A 22,387-nucleotide genomic window follows, 5' to 3' on the forward strand; every position below is an offset into this window, starting at 1 on the left:
CTGAGATCATGACCTGAGCTGAAACCAAGAGTGGGACGCTCAACCGACTGAGCCACCCAGGCACCTCTAAACTTAATATTTCATTTTGTTTTATTTTAATTATTGGCAGTGCCTTAGACAAAAGTAATACATCTATGATAAATGATTCAAGTCTAACATAAGTATGCAGAGTGAAACAAGATGATGACCTTTTTCTATTCTCTATTCCCTTGCCCAGGAGTGAACAGAGTTAACATATTTCAGTTCTTTTCTTAGGTTTTATACACACACACACACACACACACACACACACACACACATATACAAATTGTGTTTATGTATATAAACATATGCAATACTTATTTTTATATAAATGGAATCATACAATTCATGCTGTTTTGCAAATTGCTTTGTAAGCTTGACTGTATCTTGGAAATCCCCTCAGGTCAAGTTTTTCAAACACTTGCTCTTATGCATTTTAAACAATGTGCTGTGGTCAAATCATGGAGGTACCATCATGGATACCTCATATTAGGTTGTGATAATTTCACACATGCACCAAGAGGGTGTGGAAGTTTACTGTACACACATTAAGGGTCTCTGGGAGAGAACAAGGCAGGCTCCCAAGCTGGTCTGACAATGGCTTGAGAAGGCAAAGAAGCGAGATTTTATGGTGGTCGTGGGGCGTGGCTGGACTAAGGTTTCCCACGCCCAGACTGTGGCTTGTATGGTTTGAATTTGCTGCTGGTGCCAAAAGATGGAGCACTGGGCTTTTGTATTAGCTTGCTCAGCCATGGGGCAGGGAGGAGGGGAGTGGTGGGCCTTGAAAACTGGCAGCAAACATCAAAAATGGAGTTAGACTCTTTATTACACAATGTTTGCTATTCCTCGAGAGCTTAGTTACACAGATCTTCTTTACTCTTGGAAAATGATCTTTACGATTTCAAAAAAGTAACTGGAGCTAAGTGACAGACTAAGGTAATGAATTTGTGTTTTTTGTTGGCTTAGTAACCTTCCATGCATGACGGCCGTGCTCCCGATGGCAAATGAATGGCAGTGATGAGCCACCGTCAAGCCGGCATGCTCAGCAGCATATAGCACCACCGAGAGTCTCCATCTGGAGAGGCCGATGCCCTTGTGCTCCTCTGGCTCTGGTCTCATTTTATTGCTTGTGCAAACCAACCCACCTCATCCCTGAGAGTCCATGTTGCCAGCCTGGTGTGCCCAGCTTCCTAATGTGGCCAGTGTTGCTTCAAACCTGTTCTCTGTCTCTTTCATGGAAGTGAGTTATACTCTGCTTTGGTCCCAGGGGGAGGACTCATCTTTGGTCTTCCCCCCTCCGAGTTCTGTAGGCAGAGATTAAAGGTGGAAGGAGGCCTTCTATTTTTCCAATCTCAGAACCACAGGACTGACTATTGTCTACTTAGCAAGTGTGAAGGGCTAAGTGAGAGTATCCAGAAGCCATGCCGACTGAGGCCTAATCACTGAATTTTGGGTAAAAGCTTGAAAATGGCCTGTTGATAGTACATAATAGCCAGAACAATTATTCTCTCCCTTGCAAAGAATTGTAATTAACATGGAAACGTAAAAGAAAAGGCTGAGTTATGAACAGAAGGGCTAAGGCATCAAGAGCTTGGCTTCCCTAGCCCCACTAAGAGCCCTAGGAAGTGTTTAGGCCCAATTTGACATTTCAGATCAAGCAGATTAAAGCCCATGGTTTTGTCCACCTGGCATAATCCTAGCCTGTGGAAGCCACAGTTAATAATTATTTCCCTGAGCCTAGAGAGAGTTCCACAATAGAATCTCTTTTATCTTGGCAAACCGAGGATGTATTGTGGCCAGCGCTTTCAAAGCTGGCAGACAAAGGTTGGGCCTGCTCCGGGTGAAAATGTCTTCGGCATGACAAGTGCTGTTGTTCTCTTGTCCTCTACCACTGGCTGACCACCTTTCCATCACTAATCTCTCAGTTCCATTGTGCTCTTTGCACTTTAGGGTGACTTTGTGCTTGGAGGAACCTGGGGGCTTGTGGAGAAGTAAGGAGTTTTATGGCTGAATATGTTTAGGATGTATTGGCCACAGGTCCACGTTTAGCCATGTTTAAACCAAGTGTTTTGGGGACTTGAAGTGCTCATAAACTGAAGGGCAAGCATTTGACCAATCACTAATGACAACAATGCAGGGTCACTCCCCAGTCAAGAAGCTATAATCCAAGCCGACTGACAAATGAACAGAGGGCACCTGCCCTGTCCAGGGTGCTGAGCCAGGTATGAAGGGACATTCAAAGCAAAACTGACAAGATGGCAGATGATGTTCTTAGAGTAAGAAGCTCTAAGACAGAGTTTCTGTGATTGACTCACTCTTATCACACCACAGGCACTGGCTTGGCTTTGTCATCCTTTAATGATAAATCTTTGCTCAGTTATTTTTCCTAGAAGAAAGTCTTTGAAGATAGATACTAATCCACTGATTATTGCAGTTTCTCCCTGGAGTTGCAAAAAAGGTCACAAATACCACCAAAAAAGATAGCGTGTATAAAGCACACACTGTGCTGGGAACACAGTGCTTAGTTAATTGTTGTTATCATTTACTTAAAGATATCTGTCCTATCCCTTCTATTTTATCCATTTACATCTTTCTTTCCCACTCAAGTCTCTTGTTCACTTCCTTCCTCTCCCCTTTCCTCTCATTGACAGATCTTAATATTAGTGTTGGCTATTACACAGATGCTCTCTCTCCTTTACTGAGTCATAAGCTCCTGAGAATAAGGCCTGTGTTCCTTCTCTCTACTTGAATCACCTAGGACACTAGCCTCACTGGTGATTTGATTTAGACACACCAGAAAGTGACCTATAAATATAATATCTTATCCCAAAAAAGGGTTGCCTCTCAGTGGGAAGTGCCTACCCCTTATATTTTTAACCAGTTTAAAGTGGGGCTGGATACTGAGCCCAGAGTCCCTAAGTGTCACCACCTTGCTCCACCCAGCATGTGTAAGATACGGAGATGGAGAAGGGAGGAGGCAGGCCGAGGTGTTCCTAGGCAATCGCTACCACTCTTTTCCTGTATTTTATGGACTTCGAAACTGATCACAGCCTTCTCAAAGAAGCTTGTAGCAAATGGATGGGAGGAAGATGGTTTATTTGGGAGCTTTCTCTCTGCTGCCTGAACTCAGAAAAAGATTTTCTAAAATCATGGACTTTCTGGCTAAAGGATTGACCACCTGCAGATAATACATGCCCAGAGAAAAATCTTGGGCAGGAGTGCTTAAGAAAGATGCAGAAATGTGCTTCCTTTTTCTGAATAAGAAAGAGATGAAAAAGAAAAATGCTGCATGGATATAGAATTTTCCTTTGGAAAAGAAAATACCAGTCTTGGTCACTATTCCTGGGTTCTGGTATGTGGGTTATCAGTCACCCACTCCACTGCTCTTTTATTAAAGCCTCTTTCCCTCCATTTCCCAACCTATTAGAAACTGCTGCCTCTCTGAAGCTTGTTTCCTATCTAGACCTTCAGATTCCAGGTACCCACCATGGTCCCCCACCGTATCCAATGTCTCCTCCCTCATGCTATCGCATCAGTTACCTCTGTCAAACATTATCTGTCTCTTGTGCCATTTGTTCAGGCCCTGATTGCTGACTTGGAATTCATGCAAAGGATTCCTTGGGCCATTTCAAGGGATAGCCTCTGTGGTATATAATGCATTATTTCTATTTTAACAAGTTTCTCCACAACTCAATGGTTTAAATACAAAAAAACAAACAAACAAACAAACAAAAAAAACAACATAAAGCCAGACTAGTGGGGATGGTCTATCTGGGTGGGGAAGGAGACAAGACTTGAGCCTTCAGTGTTCCATTTCTCAGGTTGGGGCAAAGCTTCAGGCTTTACTTTGTACCACTCAGCTACAGTTACTGAGATGTGCTGTAGTGTATGCTGAAAATGATTTCCTAGCTTGAGCATCAGGAAACCTGAGTTCCAGTTCCAGTCTGTCTCTGTAAAGCTGTGATATTAGGAAAGTCTGGGTTTGAGCTTCTCATCTCCAAAATGACTGTGAGAGATTAGGTAATCTGCAAAGTTCCTTTCAGCTATGATTCTATGACTTTCTGATATGGAGCTTCATAGGATTTGATTTAAACATGGCAGTAGGAGATAATCAAATGGTACTTAGAGAGGAAGGATGAGTGAATATGAAATGCCACTGTAAATCTGGTAGTTTTGTCGGCTCTGTGAAAGGCAACTGCGGAGGCAGTCCTTCCCTCAGCAGCTCTAATTTGTATGGAACTTCTGTTGCTGAAGTAGAAGAACTCAGTGCGAGCACTTTCAATTAAGTTAAATGACTTCATGTTCTGTTAAGTTCAGGCTGGCTAGGAATTTCATGACTTTTCCCTGACTTTATTACAATAATGCTTAGCACTAGGTCCACATGGGTGATGTCTACGCAACAGTATTCTCGTAATTGTACAGCCATCATCAAATTATGTTGATTCATGGCTGAATGAAAAATGACAGTGAATAGCATAATTGTGAAATTTCACAAGGCACTGACACTTGTGTTTAAAACACAGAAAATTTAGCAAGAATGACTACTACAATGGAAGTGCAATTGTGAAAACTTCATGGAAAAGTTCACGGATTCAAATGTAATTAAGCATGAATTAAACATGATGAGCTACAGGGCTAATTCCTGCACGGTGAAGCTACATTATGGAAATCTGCTTCAGAAATATGACCAGCTCTTTTTTTTAACATATGTCAGATGCCTAACATATGGTCTCCTAAGGCCTCCAGCATACCTTGGGTGATCCAGGGCAGCCAGCGTATGCTTGGCACTGTTGAAGGTCTAGCTTATTGAGCCAAGAAACTAGGGAACATAATGGGAAACCAACCCATGCTTGTCAGAATCTCTCTTCTCCTTTAGAACAAGTAATATAAATTCAAAGAGAAATTTGAGCCTTTGCAGGATATAGTGCTTTCTTCTGACTTTTCATGCTGGTGAAATAAACAACAAATCATGAATGTAGACTAATGCCTACTTATGATTAATTGTGAGATGATGACAAAGCAAAGAGGTAAATTTCCTAAGCCACACCCATAAACAATATAAAGTGTTTGACAGCAATACACTTTGCATAGGCTGAGGAATTCAGACAGCCAGAAAAACAGCTTCCTACACTATCTCTCATTCCCTGACTTCTATTCTGTCACTGTCCTGCAACCTCCTCTGCACCCTTCCTTCAATTCCAAAGAGAAAGGGTGAGGAGGTAAGAGTCTGAAAGGCAGAATGACAGGCTCAAGTCTTTCATTGACGGCTGTGATCTGCTTCTTTTGGTGTCAGTTTCCTTATATATAGCATTAGGATAATTCTATTACCTTTCCTGACAGACAGGGCTCCTTAGTGAATGTGATGTGATAAATGCAGAAGTCTTTCATCTATATCCATCTATCCTTCTATCTCTATCTCTACCCACATCTATTACCTGAATAGAAGATATACATGTGGTTGGCTCTGCTTTCTGGTCATATCCCCAGTGGACTAAGGGAGATGATGATCAGAATAATGAAAATAACAACATCAATGATGACCATTTATTACATTTACTCTGTGCCAGTCACTATACTAAACACTTCATATTTGCTTTGTATGTTTATGTAGAGAGTTTAATTATATGATACGATTCCTCCTGAATCCTAGAAGAGTCAAGAGTCAGAAGATTAAACATGTCTAAAATCTAATATCTCAATCTTCTTTTTATAATAATACTTTTCTGGCCATAATTACTAAAATAAAATATGTTTCCTGTTATCATCAGTGGTTTGTGGTCCTTGTGTTAAAAGTTGTGGCTGTATCTTGCCCCAGTGAAAGATCTGGGTAAATAATAAGTCTTTTGTTGTCAGATCTCATACTACAAAGGAAGTTTCCCCATTCAGCCCCTTTAGGTTTCTCCTCAAACCCAAGTACACCAGAATGACCCCTTTCAATTTGAAAGAGAGAAGTTTGGAGCTTGAGAAGCTCACTACTCACAAATGGTGAAGGAGACTAATAACATAAACAGCTTGTAGGCCTAGTTTAGATAAATAACAATGACAGATCATTAATGGAAGTTCAGGCATGTCTTGGAGGTTAATGTGAATGAGCACAGAGATGTCCTTTTGCAGCATAAATTTCAGTACCTTTGACAGAGATGGGATCTGCCACCTGTGACCCTGCACAACAACTGTATTTTTAAGTAAAATCTTCCTTAATGTTATAAGGATTATATGCTTCTTTTGGCAGCTTTATGAAATAGAGGTGGGTGGGAGAGGGGGATTCTGTTAATTAGTGTCTTCACAGTCATCATTTGAGTGTGTTATCATCATGTGTCCAGAGAACATCAGTTAGAACTTGAGTTTCCACTGTATGCAGTGTAGTTCTTAACATGTATGTGTCTAGGCCCAAAGATTTCAAATAGGTGAAAAAGAAAAAAAAATGGAGACAAATAATTTCCAATAGAAATAAAAATAAGAAATAAAGAAAATAAAGAAGAGATGTTATAATATGCTTTTTAATCTCAAATTGTCTTTTGATCCTTATATGGGTTGCAAAAACCAGAAATAAAGTTTTGAACCAGCGAGGGCCTTAACCTGGCATCATGTTAGCAGTTTTTCCCTATTAGCCTTGAATCTGAAGCCAATTGCGCCCATACTTAGCTTTCTGTGTGCCTGCATAGCACTAGGATACAAATCATGAAATCCTCTGCAGATCATCTCAGTTATCATTTATTTATTGAACATTATTAAGTTCTTGCTAGAATATTATCTAATTTTTCTGAGCATTCTCTTTGTATGAGACACTCTTCTAAGCATTTTATATCTATTAACTCATGTATGCCTCACAAAAATCTTATGAAGTAGGTATTATTAATATCCAAATAATATATTAGAAGACGCAACTGTGTTCTTGAGATTGTAAATCACTTGTATGGCATACTAGGAAGTTTTACTGTTTTCTTTACAGTATAAATTTTAAGGAATAAAAGCAGAGAAGAGCTCTGGAGGATATATTTAGGAAGGAGAGACAATGAGATAGGAGTCCAGTGCTACTTTTCAGGGGAGTAATGATGAGAACCTGACCGTAGCGATACAAGTGGAGACAGACAAGAGTAGAGCCGTTAAGTATTTAAGAGGCAGAATCAATAGTATTTGGGGACCAATTGGGTGCGAAGGGCAAAGGATAGCCAGTTAACTAGGTGGATTCTCAGGCTCCTGCCTTGGGTGACTAGGGGTGACCCAAGGAATGGTCAGGGACAGGTTTATCAAAGTAAGCATTTTTGTGAGGAAGCACATTCATTCAATTTGGGATGGGATGAGTTTGAGATAGTTCTGGGAAATCCAAATAGAAATGTTTACTAGATTCTTGTGCAGAGTGGCCTGGAACTAAAGGAGATCAAGGTTGCTATTCGAAAGTTCTATGTGTATAAATGGTCTGTGCTAGCTGGTGTGGGTGAGATTTTGTAAGTAATAGGTGTACCGTGAGAAGAGAAAGGGGGCAGAAGGACAGATGTCAGCAAAGGAGACCACAAGGGAATAAGACTAGGAGAGATTGGTTTCACGGAAGCCAAGAGAAGAGAAAGTGGCTAACTCTTTCAATTGCAGTGAGTTAAATAAAGAGAGAAAAGTGTCCATTGGGTTTGATCACAAGCAGGTTGTTGTTGATCTGGTGAGAGCTGGTTCAGTTGTGCCAAGTGAACAGGAGATGACAAAGTAGAAAGCTTTGAATACAGGCATACCTCAATTTATTTTTGCCATACTTTGCCAATACTGCATTTTTTAGAAATTGTAGGCTATGGTGACCCTGTACTAAGCAAGTATATGGGCACCATTTTTTCAACAGCATTTGTTCACTTTATGTCTCTGTGTCACACTTTTTTCACAATATTTCAAGGTTTTTCATTATTATTACATTTGCTATAGTGATCTGTGATCAGTGATCTTTGATATTACTATTGTAATTGTTTTGGGGCACCACAAACCGCACCCATATAAGATGGTAAACTTAATCGATAAATGTCATGTGTGCCCTGACTACTCCATCCACCAGTCACTCTGCCATCTTTCTCCTTCTCCTCAGACTTTTCTACTCCCTGAGACACAACAATATTGAAATTAGGCCAAATAATAACCCAAATAATAACCCTACAATAATCCAAATAATTGAAATGGCCTCTAAGTGTTCAAGTGAAAGGAAAATTCATGTCTCTCACTTTAAATCAAAGGCTAGATATTATTAAACTTAGTGAGGTAGGCATGTTGAAATCCAGAACAGGCCAAACCTAGGCCTTTTGCACCAAACAGGTAAGTTGTGACTGGAAAAAAAAAAAAAAGTTCATGAAGGAAATTGAAAGGACTACTCCAGTGAACACACAAATGGTAGGTGAAACAGCCTTTTTGCTGATATGGAGAATGTTTGAGTGATCTGGATAGAAGATCAAACCAACCACAATATCCCCTTGAGCCAAAGGCTAATCCAGAGCTGGGCCTCAAATCTCTTCAATTCTAGGAAGGCAGAAATAGGTGAGGAAGCTGTAAGAGAAAATTTGAAGATAGCAGGTGTTGGTTTATGAGGTTTAAGGAAAGAATCAATCTCCATAACATAAAAGTCCAAGGTGAAGCAGCAAATGTTAAAATAAAAGCTGCAGCAAGTTATCCAGAAGATCTGGCTAAGATAATTAATGAAGGTGGCTACACTAAACAACGGATTTTCAATGTAGACAAAACACCCTTCTATTGTAAGAAGATGCCATCTAGAACTTTCATAGCTAGAAAGGAGAAGTCAATGCCTGGCTTCAAAGGTTCAAGGGACAGGCTGACTCATGTTAGGGGACCAATGCAGCTGGTGATTTAAATTGAAGCTATTATTCATTGACCATTCCAAAAATCTTAGGGCCTTTAAGAATTATGCTAAATCCACTCTGTCTGTGCTCTATAAATGGAACAACAAAGCCTGGATGATAGCACATCTGTTTACAACTTGTTCTACTGAATATTTTAAACATGCTGTTGAGACCTACTTTCAGAAAAAAAAAAGATGGCTTTCAAAATATTACTGCCTCTTGACAATGCACAGATCACCCAAGAAATCTGATGGAGATGCACATAAAATTTATGTTGTTTTCATACCAGTTAATACAACATTCATTCTGCAGCCCATAAACCAAGAAGTAAGTTAGACTTTAGAATCTTTATTTAAGAAATATTTTTCATAAAGCTATAGCTGCCATAGATTCCTCTGATGGGTCTGGGCAAAGTAAATTGAAAACCTGGAAAGGATTCACCACCCTAGGTGCCATTAGGAACATTCATGATTCATGGGAGGAGGTCAAAATATTCACAGGAATGTGGAAGAAGTTGATTGCAACCCTCATGGATGACTTTGAGGGGGTTAAGACTTCAGTGGAAGAAGGAACGGCAGATGTGGTACAAATAGCAAGAAAACTAGAATTAGAAGGTGAGTCTGAAGATGTGACCGAATTGCTGCAATCTCATGATAAGACTTTAATAGATGAGAAGTTTCCTCTCGTGGAAGAGTAAAGATGGAATGTACTCCTGGTGAAGATGCTGTGAAGATTGTTGGAATACCAGCAGAGGGTTTAGAGTATTACACAAATTTGGTTGATAAATCAGTGGCAGGGTTTGAGAGGATTAACTCCAATTTTGAAGGGAGTTCTTTTGTGGATAAAATGCTATCAAACAGCATTGTGCACTACAGAGAAATCATTTGTGAAAGGAAGAGTCAACTGGTGTGCTAAACTCACTTGTCTCATTTGTAAAAATTGCTATAGTCACACTACCCTTCAGCAACCACCCCTCTGACCATTCAGCAGTTATCAACATCAAGGCAAGACCCTTCCCCAGCAAAAGCATTGCAATTGCTGAAAGCTCAGATGATGGTTAGCACTTTTTAGCAATAAAGTATTTTTAAATTAAGGTATGTATGTTATTTTAAGACATACTGCTATTGCACACCTATAGTGTAAGCATAACTTTTGTATGCCTACGAAACCAAAAAATCATTTGATTCACTTTATTGCGATATTTGCTTTATTGCGGCTGTCTAGGACTGAACCTGCAATATCTTCAAGGTGTGCCTGCATAAAAGAGCCTTTTAAGTCACCTGGGAAAGTGGGGAATAAAAAGTTAAAGGGATAACTTAATTCTTTTAAATAGGGAGAGACTTATTTGCTAAGAGTATGTAGTAAGAAAGAAGTTGAAGATAGAGAAAAGGAAGGGAAAACCTTTGATGGAGCAAATTCTCTGAGGACTTGGAAAGAGTGTGATCCTGCCTGCATGTGGGGGGCTTAGCTTTAAGCAGTAGAAGAGCTGCCTCTTCTAAAGTAGAAAAAAGAAAGTAAAGATCTAGGCACCTTTTCAGGTCAAGTTGTAGGGGCAAGAGTTTGAGGTATTTCTTGCTCTATGGCTTTTATTTTCTCCATAAAATAGAAGGTGCAGTTAGCTGAGAGTCGGGGTGAGAATGGGGCCTGATGGGAGCAGAGATGGTTTAAAAGAGTCTACTTAGATATGAACATTTTTGAGTGGGATCTTGAGAAAGATGACTGTGTATACTGGGAGCTCAGATGAGAGGGAGGTCATTAACTAGTAATTGTACCATCTTGCATAGTTAGGAGAATTCTCTCTTGAGGTACATGATCACCAGGCTAGCTATATAAATGGAAAGGTAGGTGGCTGCAATGATCTAATGTTGGGGGTTTTCCCAGTAGTTTCACTGGAGGATCAAAGAACAGAAAATGGCCCATTAAGAGCCTGAAATCTTACAGAACCTCAGTAAGATTCAAGGACAAGTGACAAGGAGGGGGAGAGTCTGCCTTGCTGACATTCTAAACTCTGTTTCTCATTCTCCCCTTCCCGCCATTCACAAACCATTTGCTTGGCTATGGACCTTGATCCCATTTGCTTAGTTCCTATTATGCTTTGTTTCAACCTTGAATTCTGCTTCTGGCATCTTTCATAGTCCACGCCTCAGGAACCACCTGATACACAGAACTTCTACCACCGGGAAATCTCTTGTGATGCTCAGTCAGCTCCCTGGGAACAAATCCCTGCATATTGACTCCATTCCAAACTGGGCAAGCATTTACTACACACCCTGTGTGCGGTGTTTGGCCTATTGGATCCTTCCTGGAGGTGGTGTGTCTCCTCTCCAAGGGGGTCATTCTCCTGCCATCCATAGTCCACATGGTCAGGATATGATATTTTCATAGGAACTAGAAAAGAGAGGATCAGAAAGCATTATCCTCATTTTTATCTCACTAAATATGTCATGTGGAAATGGCAGAAAGAAGAAAAATCACTGTTGAAACGTGTAGTCTCCTGCTTTTTGAGATTGAAAAGATTACAGCAAATTATCTGGTAATACTGAGTGGCTGACAAATGGTCATGTATTCAAATATTGGTCATATATTCAAATTTTCTGGAATAATTCCAGGAGATTAGCCCATTCCTTCTCTGCATCTTTACCATGTTTTACTGGACCTGAGAGGGTCAAAGCCAGAGCTAGCCTTGTATTTTATGGATGTCAACAGGCTGCTGGCTCTCTGCCTGGAGTGTTCTGCTCTCTGCTTTGTATGCAGGTCATATCTGAGAGCCATTCTGTGAGGATGCTGCAGGGTTTCCATCTGTCTTGAGCTCAGCAGAACTTCGGGGATCGCAATAGGAGATTCACGTGCACTGACAGGATTTTTATTCCACCTGCTGTTGATGGTTGATAAAGAAGACAAAAGTGAAAATTCCATATAATTAGGCTATTCTTTTTCTACTCAGTATTTGGTCAATAAATATTTATTGATCACCTACTAAGTGCCAGGTACTTACTCTCCTTGGTGCTAAGAATGCTATAGAGAACCCAAATAGAAATAATTCTTTAGAGTCGCTAGAAGGACAAACATTAAACAATTTTTCCAAATAAATGCAGAATTTCATCTATAATGAATGCTATGAAGAAAAAGTCCATTGTGCTTTGAGAATATGCGAGAGATAACCTGCCTTACTATGTGGAAGTTAGGGATGATTTCTTAGAGGAGGTGACAGTAGAGTTGAGATATAAATGATCAGTAGGAGCTAACCAGATGCAGCAAAGTGGGAGGGATGGGCAAAGCACCTGAGCAGAAGGAAGCCTTCCAGAAACTGAAGGATGGTTGTGGGTTTGAGTTCAGAGAGTGAGGTGAAGTGTGTCTGGTGACTCATCTTACATAGTCTCTCATCCACAAGGAAAGAGGAGGCATTTAACATTCTTAAAAAAAAAAAAGGAATAATATGATCAGCTTATATTTGTGAAATATCAGTCACTTGGCCTCAGTACAAAGGATGGATGGATTCAAGGTAGGAAAAATGAATATTGGGGAAAAGAGCAAGGGGCAACTGCAGTGGTCCAGCTAATTAATGATAGTAGGCTGGATAAGGGTTGTGTCAGTAAAGACGAACTCATGCTACATTTTGGAGATAGAACAAATAGGATTTATTGATTGATTAAGGTGCCCCAGGGCAGAGGGAAAGTGAGAAGTAATGGGTGATTTCTAGGCTCTGGCTTGGGTGACTATGTAGATGTTAGTGGCGGTTTGCTAGTTAGTGTTCAATCAGAAGACTAGGGGAGAAGCAATTTTGGTTAGTTAGATCCTAAAATTAATAAAATATAGGGTCACCTGGGTGGCTCAGTGGTTGAATGTTTGCCTTTGGCTCAGGTCGTGATCCCGGGGTCCTGGCATCGCATCCCACATCAGGCTCCCTATGGGAAGCCTGCTTCTCCCTCTGCCTATGTTTTTGCCTCTTTCTCTGTGTCTCTCATGGATAAATAAATAATTAAAATCTTTAAAAAATAATAAAATAAAATACAATAATGTGGACCCCCCATTTTGTGTAAAATTCAGAATTCATAAATTATTACTATTAATTTTTAGAATTGGAAACAAGTTATTTGTGAAAAGTGCACTTGTGGGTCATTTGACATCATCTTTGGAAATACTTGTAGTCAGAGACAAAACAACTCCATTTACTGCAAGAGACTATATTTATATGGAAATGGTTAAAAAAGAAAAAAGGAAGTGGGAATTTAAGGCTCGCATAAAGGAAGGGGGTGTGTGTGGTTTTTTTTTTCCTGTGTGTAGGGGTCTATGTGGGCAGATTATAGTCAATAGATGAGCTTATTTCTTTAGCTACTACATCCATAAATTTACTATAGTCTTCCCCCACCTTAGTGTGTCATAAATATAGTAGACCTTATCCTCCTGTGTAATGATAAATTGAGACAGATTTTCTCCTTATTGGTTTTATGGATATTTCTTCTCCCTAAAATCTGGAATAATGTTTTTTCTTTAAGTTACTGTAAATAACCATTCAACTTCAATGCTGAGTATTTTGGCTCTTCTTTTTTTCCCTCTAGTTCATTGCTATTGCTATTTCATGTTAGATGGGGCACTGGGTCCAATTATAGCTTTGCATTTAATTACAAACTTTGCATATGTATGCATTAATTAGAAGATTTTATTGCTTTGTATTTTATGGCTGGAGGTTGTGAACTATAGCAATCCAATATACCACTTAAGGGGATAATACAAATTTAGAATAATAAAAAGAAATTTATAATGATCATCTCAGACATCCAAACTATTGTATAGAAAAATAATAAAGCATAAATACAATATACACAGAAGTCAAGCCCATTCTCCTTCTCTAATTAAGAGGTTTTATCTTGTAAAGAAGACATTTAAAAATTTGGCACAATATATATTTGACACTTACTTAGGCTAAGGATCTTAGCCTAAAAGTGGGACCTTAAAAGTGTGTTTAAATGTGTCTGCCTTTTAGAAAAAAGGTATCATGATGTTAAAACCCAAAGCTCTACATACATTTGCATAGGATAAAATGGGTCACAGGACTATGAGGAGGACTGCTGGTTGCTTGAAAAAGACTTCAGAGTCAAGAATCCTACTGGTAGCAAAGAATAAAGCTAAGTAACTTTGGAAGACGATGTTTTGACCAAATACTATAAAACTAAATACAAAAAATAACTGTATACAAATGCTGTAATCTAGTTAATAAATGTGTTTCTCACAGGGGAATGGGTTAGAAATTCTAAAGTACTTTACATCTCCTACAGTTGAACAAATGAGATCATAAACTTACTTATATAATAAATAATAAGGCAGATAATAACCCAAGTTGTTCGCTATTGGGGAAAGACGTTACAGATAAGAAAAGGGGGAAGGCTAAAATAAAACCTGTAATGTTGGGCTGGAATTAGAGCTATTATATATATATATATAATTATTATTTGATATATATTATCATATGTATAATATATATATATCAAACTGTCATGTCAGTTACATTGTGTTAGGGGTTTGGAAATTTTATTTACCTAAAACATTGCCTGGCACATACTAAGTTTCTCTCTCTATTTTTAACTAAATGAATAAGTGATATCCCTTGGGATATCAAAAATACAAATATGTATGTATGGATTAATATGCACACAGGTACTTCATAGCTCTGTCTGTTATGAGGGCCCAGGAGCAATGATACTGCAGTAGCAGTAAGTATGCCTGATGTCCAGGTCTTCGTTCAAAAATACCATTCTCTGAGAAAAGCAATCAGGGCTTCATAAAGAAATGATTAATTCCTGAGATGGGGCAGGAAAATACAAGATTAATCTGGATTATCTTGTGTTATAGAAAAGTTATAGAAAAGCTGAAAATAGGAAGGGCACCTATTGTAAGGACACCGGAGTTGACCTGAAGGAACCCTTATTGACCAAAGCTGAAATAATTTGAGCAAAAAAAAAAAAAAAAAGTAATGAAAACATTGGATTATAAGTAGGTGTCCTCAGAGAATGCCTAAAAAATGTCAGGCTTCATTGAGAGAAGCTGATTCTAGAGACCATAGGGAATTCCAAAAGAGAGCTTGGGATTCAGGGAAGGAGCTTGGGCAGAAGTTTTCTGTGGTTGCCTGGGAAAAAGGGGACAGAAGCAGTCCCTGAAAAGCAGAATCTGAAAGGGACAATGATGACAATGGCTAAATGGGGAAGAGACTCTTGAAATCTGAGGAAAGCCAGCATTATATAGGCAGAATGGGTTCAAATGGAAGACTCTGGGTTATGTTGGGTCATAGTGGTTGTGACAAGACTGTCCCCCTCTCAGGATTTGGAATGGATAGGCCAAATGGTCTCCTTGCATCTTCCCAAGGATAAAGAAGACAGGTTCTTTGGAAGGAGAGCGGGAAGAGGTTTTGGGGACTGGTATAAACTGGGTGCCTGATCTGTACCTCTCTATGATGAACCTATTGACTCCTCTCTGAAGGCAGGGCCTCCAGAAAGAGGCCTGAGAGATCTGATGGTCCCCCACCTTGAAGCTCCCAAGAACTCTGAGGGCAGAACATGAGGAGGAATATTATGAATTATGCTAGAGAAGTCTGATGTTAATCAGAGGAATATGGCCACCTGCTGTCTTTCTTCAAGCTCTACTCAGGTTTCCCCAGGTGGGGTAGTTTGAATAGCCAAACATCAGACTAATGGCTTTCCTTAGTTCCTTTTATTGCTTCAACTAATTGCTTTAGATTATCCTGATTATTTCCAGGAAAAAAAAAAAAAAAGAAACACCTCTTCTTATTACTATGTCAACTTTAGGTAAATTACCTCTTCAGAATTATAAGAGTAACTTATATAAAAATAGTACAAATCTCAGAAGAACAAAGGATTAAATAAAGCCATTGGACTTGATAGCATTGGTAACCTCCCTTAGATGCCAAATGATGATAGGATGTTTGGATGAATGGATCTGTGATGACAAATTTCTAGAAGCCTGGTTCTTGGATCAAGATTCTTAGCAAGAAGACCTGAGACCAGTAATCCCCTCTAAGACTCCATATGACCTAGTCTCTGTCTTTTCAAAGTTACCCCAGGCCAATATTAGCGACAGTGGTGGTGGGTAAGGAGGGTTGAGTAAGGATGTTGGTTGCCTATTTAGCATTCACTTCCAAGCCCCCCATTTACTTTTAACATAAACTCAGTTTTGTTCATTAACTGCAGCCATACGGGCAAGTAGATCTTACCTGTAGCTCCAAGGGCTTCATTGGTTCAAGGAGTGTCACTTAGTCACTTACTCAAAAATATTGAGAGAAACTTATTATGTGCCAGGCATTGTTTTAGTTAAACAAAAAAGTTCCAAATCCCTAATACAATGCAGTTGACATTATAGTGTGTGTGTAAAGAAAATGTACAAATAAAGCAAAGCATATGGCAATAAAAGCTAAGGAGGAAAACAAGGCCTTGGTGAATTCAGAAGACAATGCTGTGCTGGAAGACAAGCATTGGGGAGTGCTTGTGATTTTAAAAGAGTGATCAAGGAAGGGCTTGATGAAGTGACATGTTTTCTTTCCTTGCCTTGCTTTAAAATTAGGTCAATTCTGCTGATGAAACAAGGAGGGAAGTCTACCAGGGAACCTATAGGAAAATGTTTCCTCAAAGATAGAGGCACAGGAAGAGACAATCTCTCTTGTTCCTCCAGATGTAGTTATAATTGGATAACGACGCCAGGAAGAACTGCAGACACCTTGCTACCAGCTTGATGACAACAAGAAAGGCAGGGTAGAGAGAGAGAGAGAGAGAATGAAATTGGGACCTTGATTATTTTTCTGAGCCACAGAATTAATTAATCTTGAAGTCTGATCTCTGTGCTCCTTGTGATGTGAAATAGTAATTTTTCATACTGCGTATGCCTGTTTAAATCAGGATTTCTTTTACTTGCAGCTGAAGGCATTCTAACTGATATAGTTAGGATGAGTGTTGGTAGCTTTAATCAACTACACTACACTAGTTTGAGAAATTCTAAGTTGATAGGGGTAGGAACTTGTGACATTGATTGTAACACAATTTTTCCTATATGAAGCTTAGCCACCTCAAGCTTAAAGCAGTTGGGCTGAAAAAATGATGACTCGTTAGAGCTCATTTGCCCAAGATACTGACAAAAATCTCATATTGAGGGAATCATGGCCCACGAACCCTAATTTACAACTAAGTATGGAGAAGAGCTGTGAGATAAAGGGGTACACAGATGTAGGCGGAGACCACTCTGCCAGAAGTAAGACTGGTGATTCCAAATGATTCAGAAGCACCAGGGTGGGTCATGGTGGTTGTGGTGGGAAGTAGCCACATTGAGAGTCGGCATTTAGCTTTTTTAAAAAAATTATCAGTGTAACTGAGAGACACTAGGAGCTAATTTTATTGCCAAGTATAGTAGACAGAATAACTGGCCTCCTCCTCACAAGATGTCCATACCCTAAGCCCTGAAACCCATGAATAGACAATGGTATGTGGCAAAATGGACTTTGCAGACATTGCAAAGGTTATGGACCTTGGATGGGGAGGTTATCCTAGGTTATCAGAGTGAGCCCAATCTAATCACATGAACCCTTAAAGGCAAGAAACTTTTCCTGACTGGAGTCAGAGAAATGTGATAAATGAAGATAAATGAGAGATTCTAAGTGTGGAAGGGACTTGGCCCACCTTTGCTGGCCTTGAACATGGAGATAGGGAACCATGAGGCAAGACACATGGTGCCTCTAAAAGTCGGCAATAGCCCTTTGCTGACAGCCAGCAAGGAAACAGGGATATCAGTCCTTTAGCAACAAGAAACTAAATTCTACTAACCATGTGGATGATCAAGGAAACAAATTATACCCTAGAGGCACTAATAAAGGAACACAGCCCTACTAGCATCTTGATCTGCCCTGGAGACATGTGCCAAACTTCTGATCTACACACTTTTTTAATAGGCGTGTCTGTGTGTTTTTTTTTTTTTAATTTTAAGGATTGTATTTATTTATCCATGAGAGACACAGAGAGAGGCAGAGACATAGGCAGAGGGAGAAGCAGGCTCTCTGAAAGGAGCCTGATGTGGCACTTGATCCCGGACCCCAGGATCATGCCCTGAGCTGAAGGCAGATGCTCAGCCACTGAGCCACCCAGGCATCCAAAGTGTGGGTTGTTGTAAGCCACTAAGTTTGCAGTAATTTGTCATCACAGTGTTAGAAAATGAATACACCCACGTAGCGGAGAGTTGTGTTCAGGGTGAATGAAGTGCCTGGTTCAATTACTGGATGGTGTGGAGGGAAGAAGGGCTGGAAAAATGAAACACATCTTCAAAGCAGAAGATGGGGAAACAAAGAGGTTAGTCTGAGTGTTGAGGTGGAGAAGGCATGTAAGTGGTTAGGACACATATCTGTTGTAAATAACAAACTACCCCAAACTCAGTGGCTTAAAATAACAATTTTCTTGACTCAACAACTTGGACTGTCTCAGCTCTTTGGTCGTTCTGCTGAACTCATTAGGGCCCTTGTGCAATTGTGGTCAGCTGCCAGTCAATTAGGCAGCCAATGCTGGGGTTCACCTCGACAGGTGCAGTGATGAGCTGACTGCTCCTGTGTTTCTTACTATCCAGCAGATGAGTCCAGATTTGTTCACCAGGGGGCTCAAGAGCAGCGAGAGATACTTTTTAAGTTGCTGCTTGTGTCATAATTGCTGTTGCCCCATTGGTCAAAGCAAGTTGCATGTTTGGCCCAGAGTCACTGTAAGAGCTTGGTAGGGCCACCATAACAGGATACCACAGTCTGAGTGGCTTAAAGAACAGAAATTTATTTTCTGGGGCCCCTGGGTGGCTCAGTCAGTTAAACATCTGCCTTCCACTCATGTCATGACCCTGGAGTCCTAGGATCAAGCCCTGCATTGGGCTCCCTGCTCAGTGGAGAGCCTGAGCCTCTGCCCCTCCCCCAGCTCATGCTCCCTCTCTCCCACTCTTGCTCACACTCTCTTTCTCTCAAAGAAGTAAATGAAATCTTTAAAAAGAAAAAAGAAATTTATTTCCTCACAGTTCTGGAGGCTGGAAGTTCAAGATCAAGGAGATGGCAGGCTTGGTTTCTCCTGAAGCCTCCTCTCCTGGGCCTGTAGAGGGCCTCCCTCTTGCTGCCTCTTCATTTGGCCTTTTCTGTATGTGCATCCTTGGTGTCTCTTGCTCTTCTTATAAAGACAGGAGTCATAGATGATTAGGGCTTCACCCTAAAGGTCTTATTTTTCTGTAGTCACCTCTTTACAGGCCTTATCTCCAAATACAGATATACATTCTGAGGTTAATTGGGACATTAACATATGAATTTTAGAGGGACACAATTCGGTCCCTAGCAGTCCTTACGGGAGGAGACTACCCAAAGCTATTGACAGTGAAAGGCATGAAGGGAGGGGGGAGCATGACTAAGGATGGACCACTGAAGGTTATCAAAATGTGGGAAAGGAACAGAAAATTCATGGTATTTGCCAGGATTAATTTTGCTTAAGACACAACATCTTACAGAAGGAATCTGCAGCTATGGCATTGGACTACATCTGGCCCCCAACCTATTTTTGTAAATAAAGTTTTATTAGAACTCAGATTCCCCACTCAATTGCGCACAGTTTGTGGCTGGCTTCCTACTCTGAGGGCAGAGTTAAGGAGTTGTGGCAGAGGCTATATGATCTGCAAACTTTTAGCCTCTTCACTAATCACAGGAAAAAAAAATGTGCTGATCCAGTGTTAGAGAATTCTAAGAAGGGCATGCATCCGGTAGAAAAAGAGTAAGTAATCAGATAAGCAACAGCAGAAAACATACGGTCCAGGGGAGGGAAGGAAGGTAGCAGGTGCAATTTTCCTTGCTTACTTCAGGTAAACAAATTACCAGATAAACAACAGCTCTGGAATTGTGACAAGGCTGGGTCCTCCAGCACCACTTAGGAAGTGCACTGAAACTCATGGAGCATTGTTTTACACAAGCCTTGGCCACCCACCCATCTGCTGCCCACACAATCCTCGTCCTTTCAAGTATTATCTAGAGATATCCAATTGTCATCCGCAGAGAACAAAGCAAGAGTCTCGGCTTTGATAAGGGATTCCCCCTCCTATGCTATTTCCTACTAAGCCTCATTCACACCCAGTACGAAGGCAGCGCTGCTTTTAAAACCCATTTCACATTTTAAAGCCAATTCTGTTAAGCATGACTTCAGCTGTCACTTCTTGTTATTTTTGGAGAAGCTTGACGCTCATAGGTTTGAAACATCCCATCCATTTGTTCAATGGGCTTCTGATAACTATCCCTGCCCATTGGGTATGAAGTCGACACCAATTATGCAGCTGACTGCCTTAACGATAGAGCATTTTAGAGCAGCCAGTGTCCTGTAGTTCTTACCGTGTCTGGGTGCGTGGTGCTTCAAGGCCTCCAAAACCGGTGCAGTTTTACTGGTGCTGCAAGCACAAGGTGCAGGAGACCTGGGGAGTGAATGAAAGTTGATAGTGGGCTCGGGCTGTCTGCACGGCCGATGTGGTCTATGACCCCACCGGCGTCAAGTGAAGCAAGCTTTTCAAACCCTTGCTGCATAAGCCTTGTTATCACTGAAACACCACTTGAGATGGAAGTACAGACAGATTGCTGCTGCTGACGGCTCACTAGGACCCAGCTCTCTAGGCAGGTACACTGATACGCATATTCACCTTACTGGAAAAAAAAAAAAAGTCATCTCCCCTTCTACCCTGGGACACTCCTTCCGTAGGCTCTGGATCTGCTATCTTGCACTCACCTGCTGGTACCATATAAGCAGCCCGCAATAGGCATCAAGCTATGAAGAGCTCTGAGGAGCACTACTGCAGTGTGAATTGCTTCCTTGCTCTGTACTGTTCGGTGATTGTAAGATGGATTGCCAGATTAGCACAGGCACACGGTGTTTGTGTAAGGAGCAGGGAGGGTGATTTTTCCCTGCTTCTCCTACCAGCTATTTCTTACCAGCCCCATTGCTTCCTATAAAAAGCAAGATATTTGTTAATATCATTTCTTAAGTGGAAATCCAAAGGACAGGATCACTGACTCAACCCCAGAGTGAAACGACTCTGTTTCTTTCTGCCCTCATACTGCCAAATAAGAGCTTCTGAGGCTCCTGGCCGAACAGGCCACCGGCCTATGCAACTGCTGGCTCGTGGAAGCTTCCAGAAGAGCAATTTGCTGTCCTCTGATGTTCTATATCATGGACTAAATCAACATAGCCACCCTTCCCGAATGCAGAAAGTTGTTTCCGAACACAAAAACAAGTTGATGAAACAGAACTCCAGGCAGCCTGGAGGCTGCCTCCTTCTTCGGAAGACTTCTGCAGTCTGTGTGGGTAATCTATGTTAACATCTTGTCTTTAAGACGTTGACCTCACTTTGATTCAGATATTCTAGAAAAGGATTCATTTCTTCTCCATTTCAAAGCTGTTTATCTGGCTCAGAAAATAGCTGCTTTAAACAGAAGCCTTTACACTTGTCTGGGTAAATTCTGTTCCAATTTTTGTTTTGGCCACAAGTCAAAGATAACAGCTGTGCGCTTGTGGGTTCACTGAACTCTACGTGCTTGTTGGCTGCATCACCAACCAGAGGGAATAACCAATAATTAGAACATTTCGGGTCATCTTGGGAAGAACAGAGTTTTCTCATGTTTGGAAAGGTGATGCGACCTCCCTCTGATTTTCCCAAATGTGAATCTGTCAGTGAGTATGTGTGGCGCTGAATAGACAAACTCGGACTCGTGGCCACCATGTCCCCCTCCCCCAAAATATCACCTGATAATTGGAGTTTTAAAACTATATTTAATGTTTTCCACTTCTCTCTGGCTCTGCAACAGGCCTAAACCATGATAACAAGCCAAAGTACTTGTGTATTCGTAGCACTTCAGCATTTCTGATCATAATGATTTGTGACTCAGACCTTGAAAGCTGTGGGGTTTCTTCCTAGTTGAATCAATACAAGTTTACATAAATATATGTTTCTGTTTTCCTTTTGTTCTTGCTTCAGCATTTATGTTTACTTGCTGGCAACGACAGACTATTGGAGAGTGGGGAAAAAGAGAAATGGAGCAGATAGGGAGATGATTCAGAAGAAATTACTTGGGTGGGTCCTAATTTTTTTTTCCCTGATTATGACTTTTTTGTTTGTTATATTGGAATTTTCATTTTGAAAATATAAATTTTATCCTATATATTTAAAGAATATAACCATTCATATATTAAATTTGGTTATCAACTAAAGCCATTCCTAAAGTATAACAGATATTACCACCCATATGTTACATTTGATTATAAACTATAGTCATTCCTACACAAACTGCTCATGTATCAGGGTATTTGGTGTGCTAGAGCTTTTCGTATCAGCGACAGGTATTCTAAAGCATTATTAATCCAACAGCAAAGTAGAGGCTAGTTTGCTGCTGATGCAACGAGCCAAGTGAGCATTCCTTCTGCATTTAAAATCTCTCCCAGTCAAGGAGACAAGATTGGCAGGAGATATGGTGATTATTTTTTGCTTGATTTTAT

This window comes from Canis lupus, chromosome 17 (assembly GCF_048164855.1).
Source record: "Canis lupus baileyi chromosome 17, mCanLup2.hap1, whole genome shotgun sequence".
NCBI lineage: Eukaryota > Metazoa > Chordata > Mammalia > Carnivora > Canidae > Canis > Canis lupus.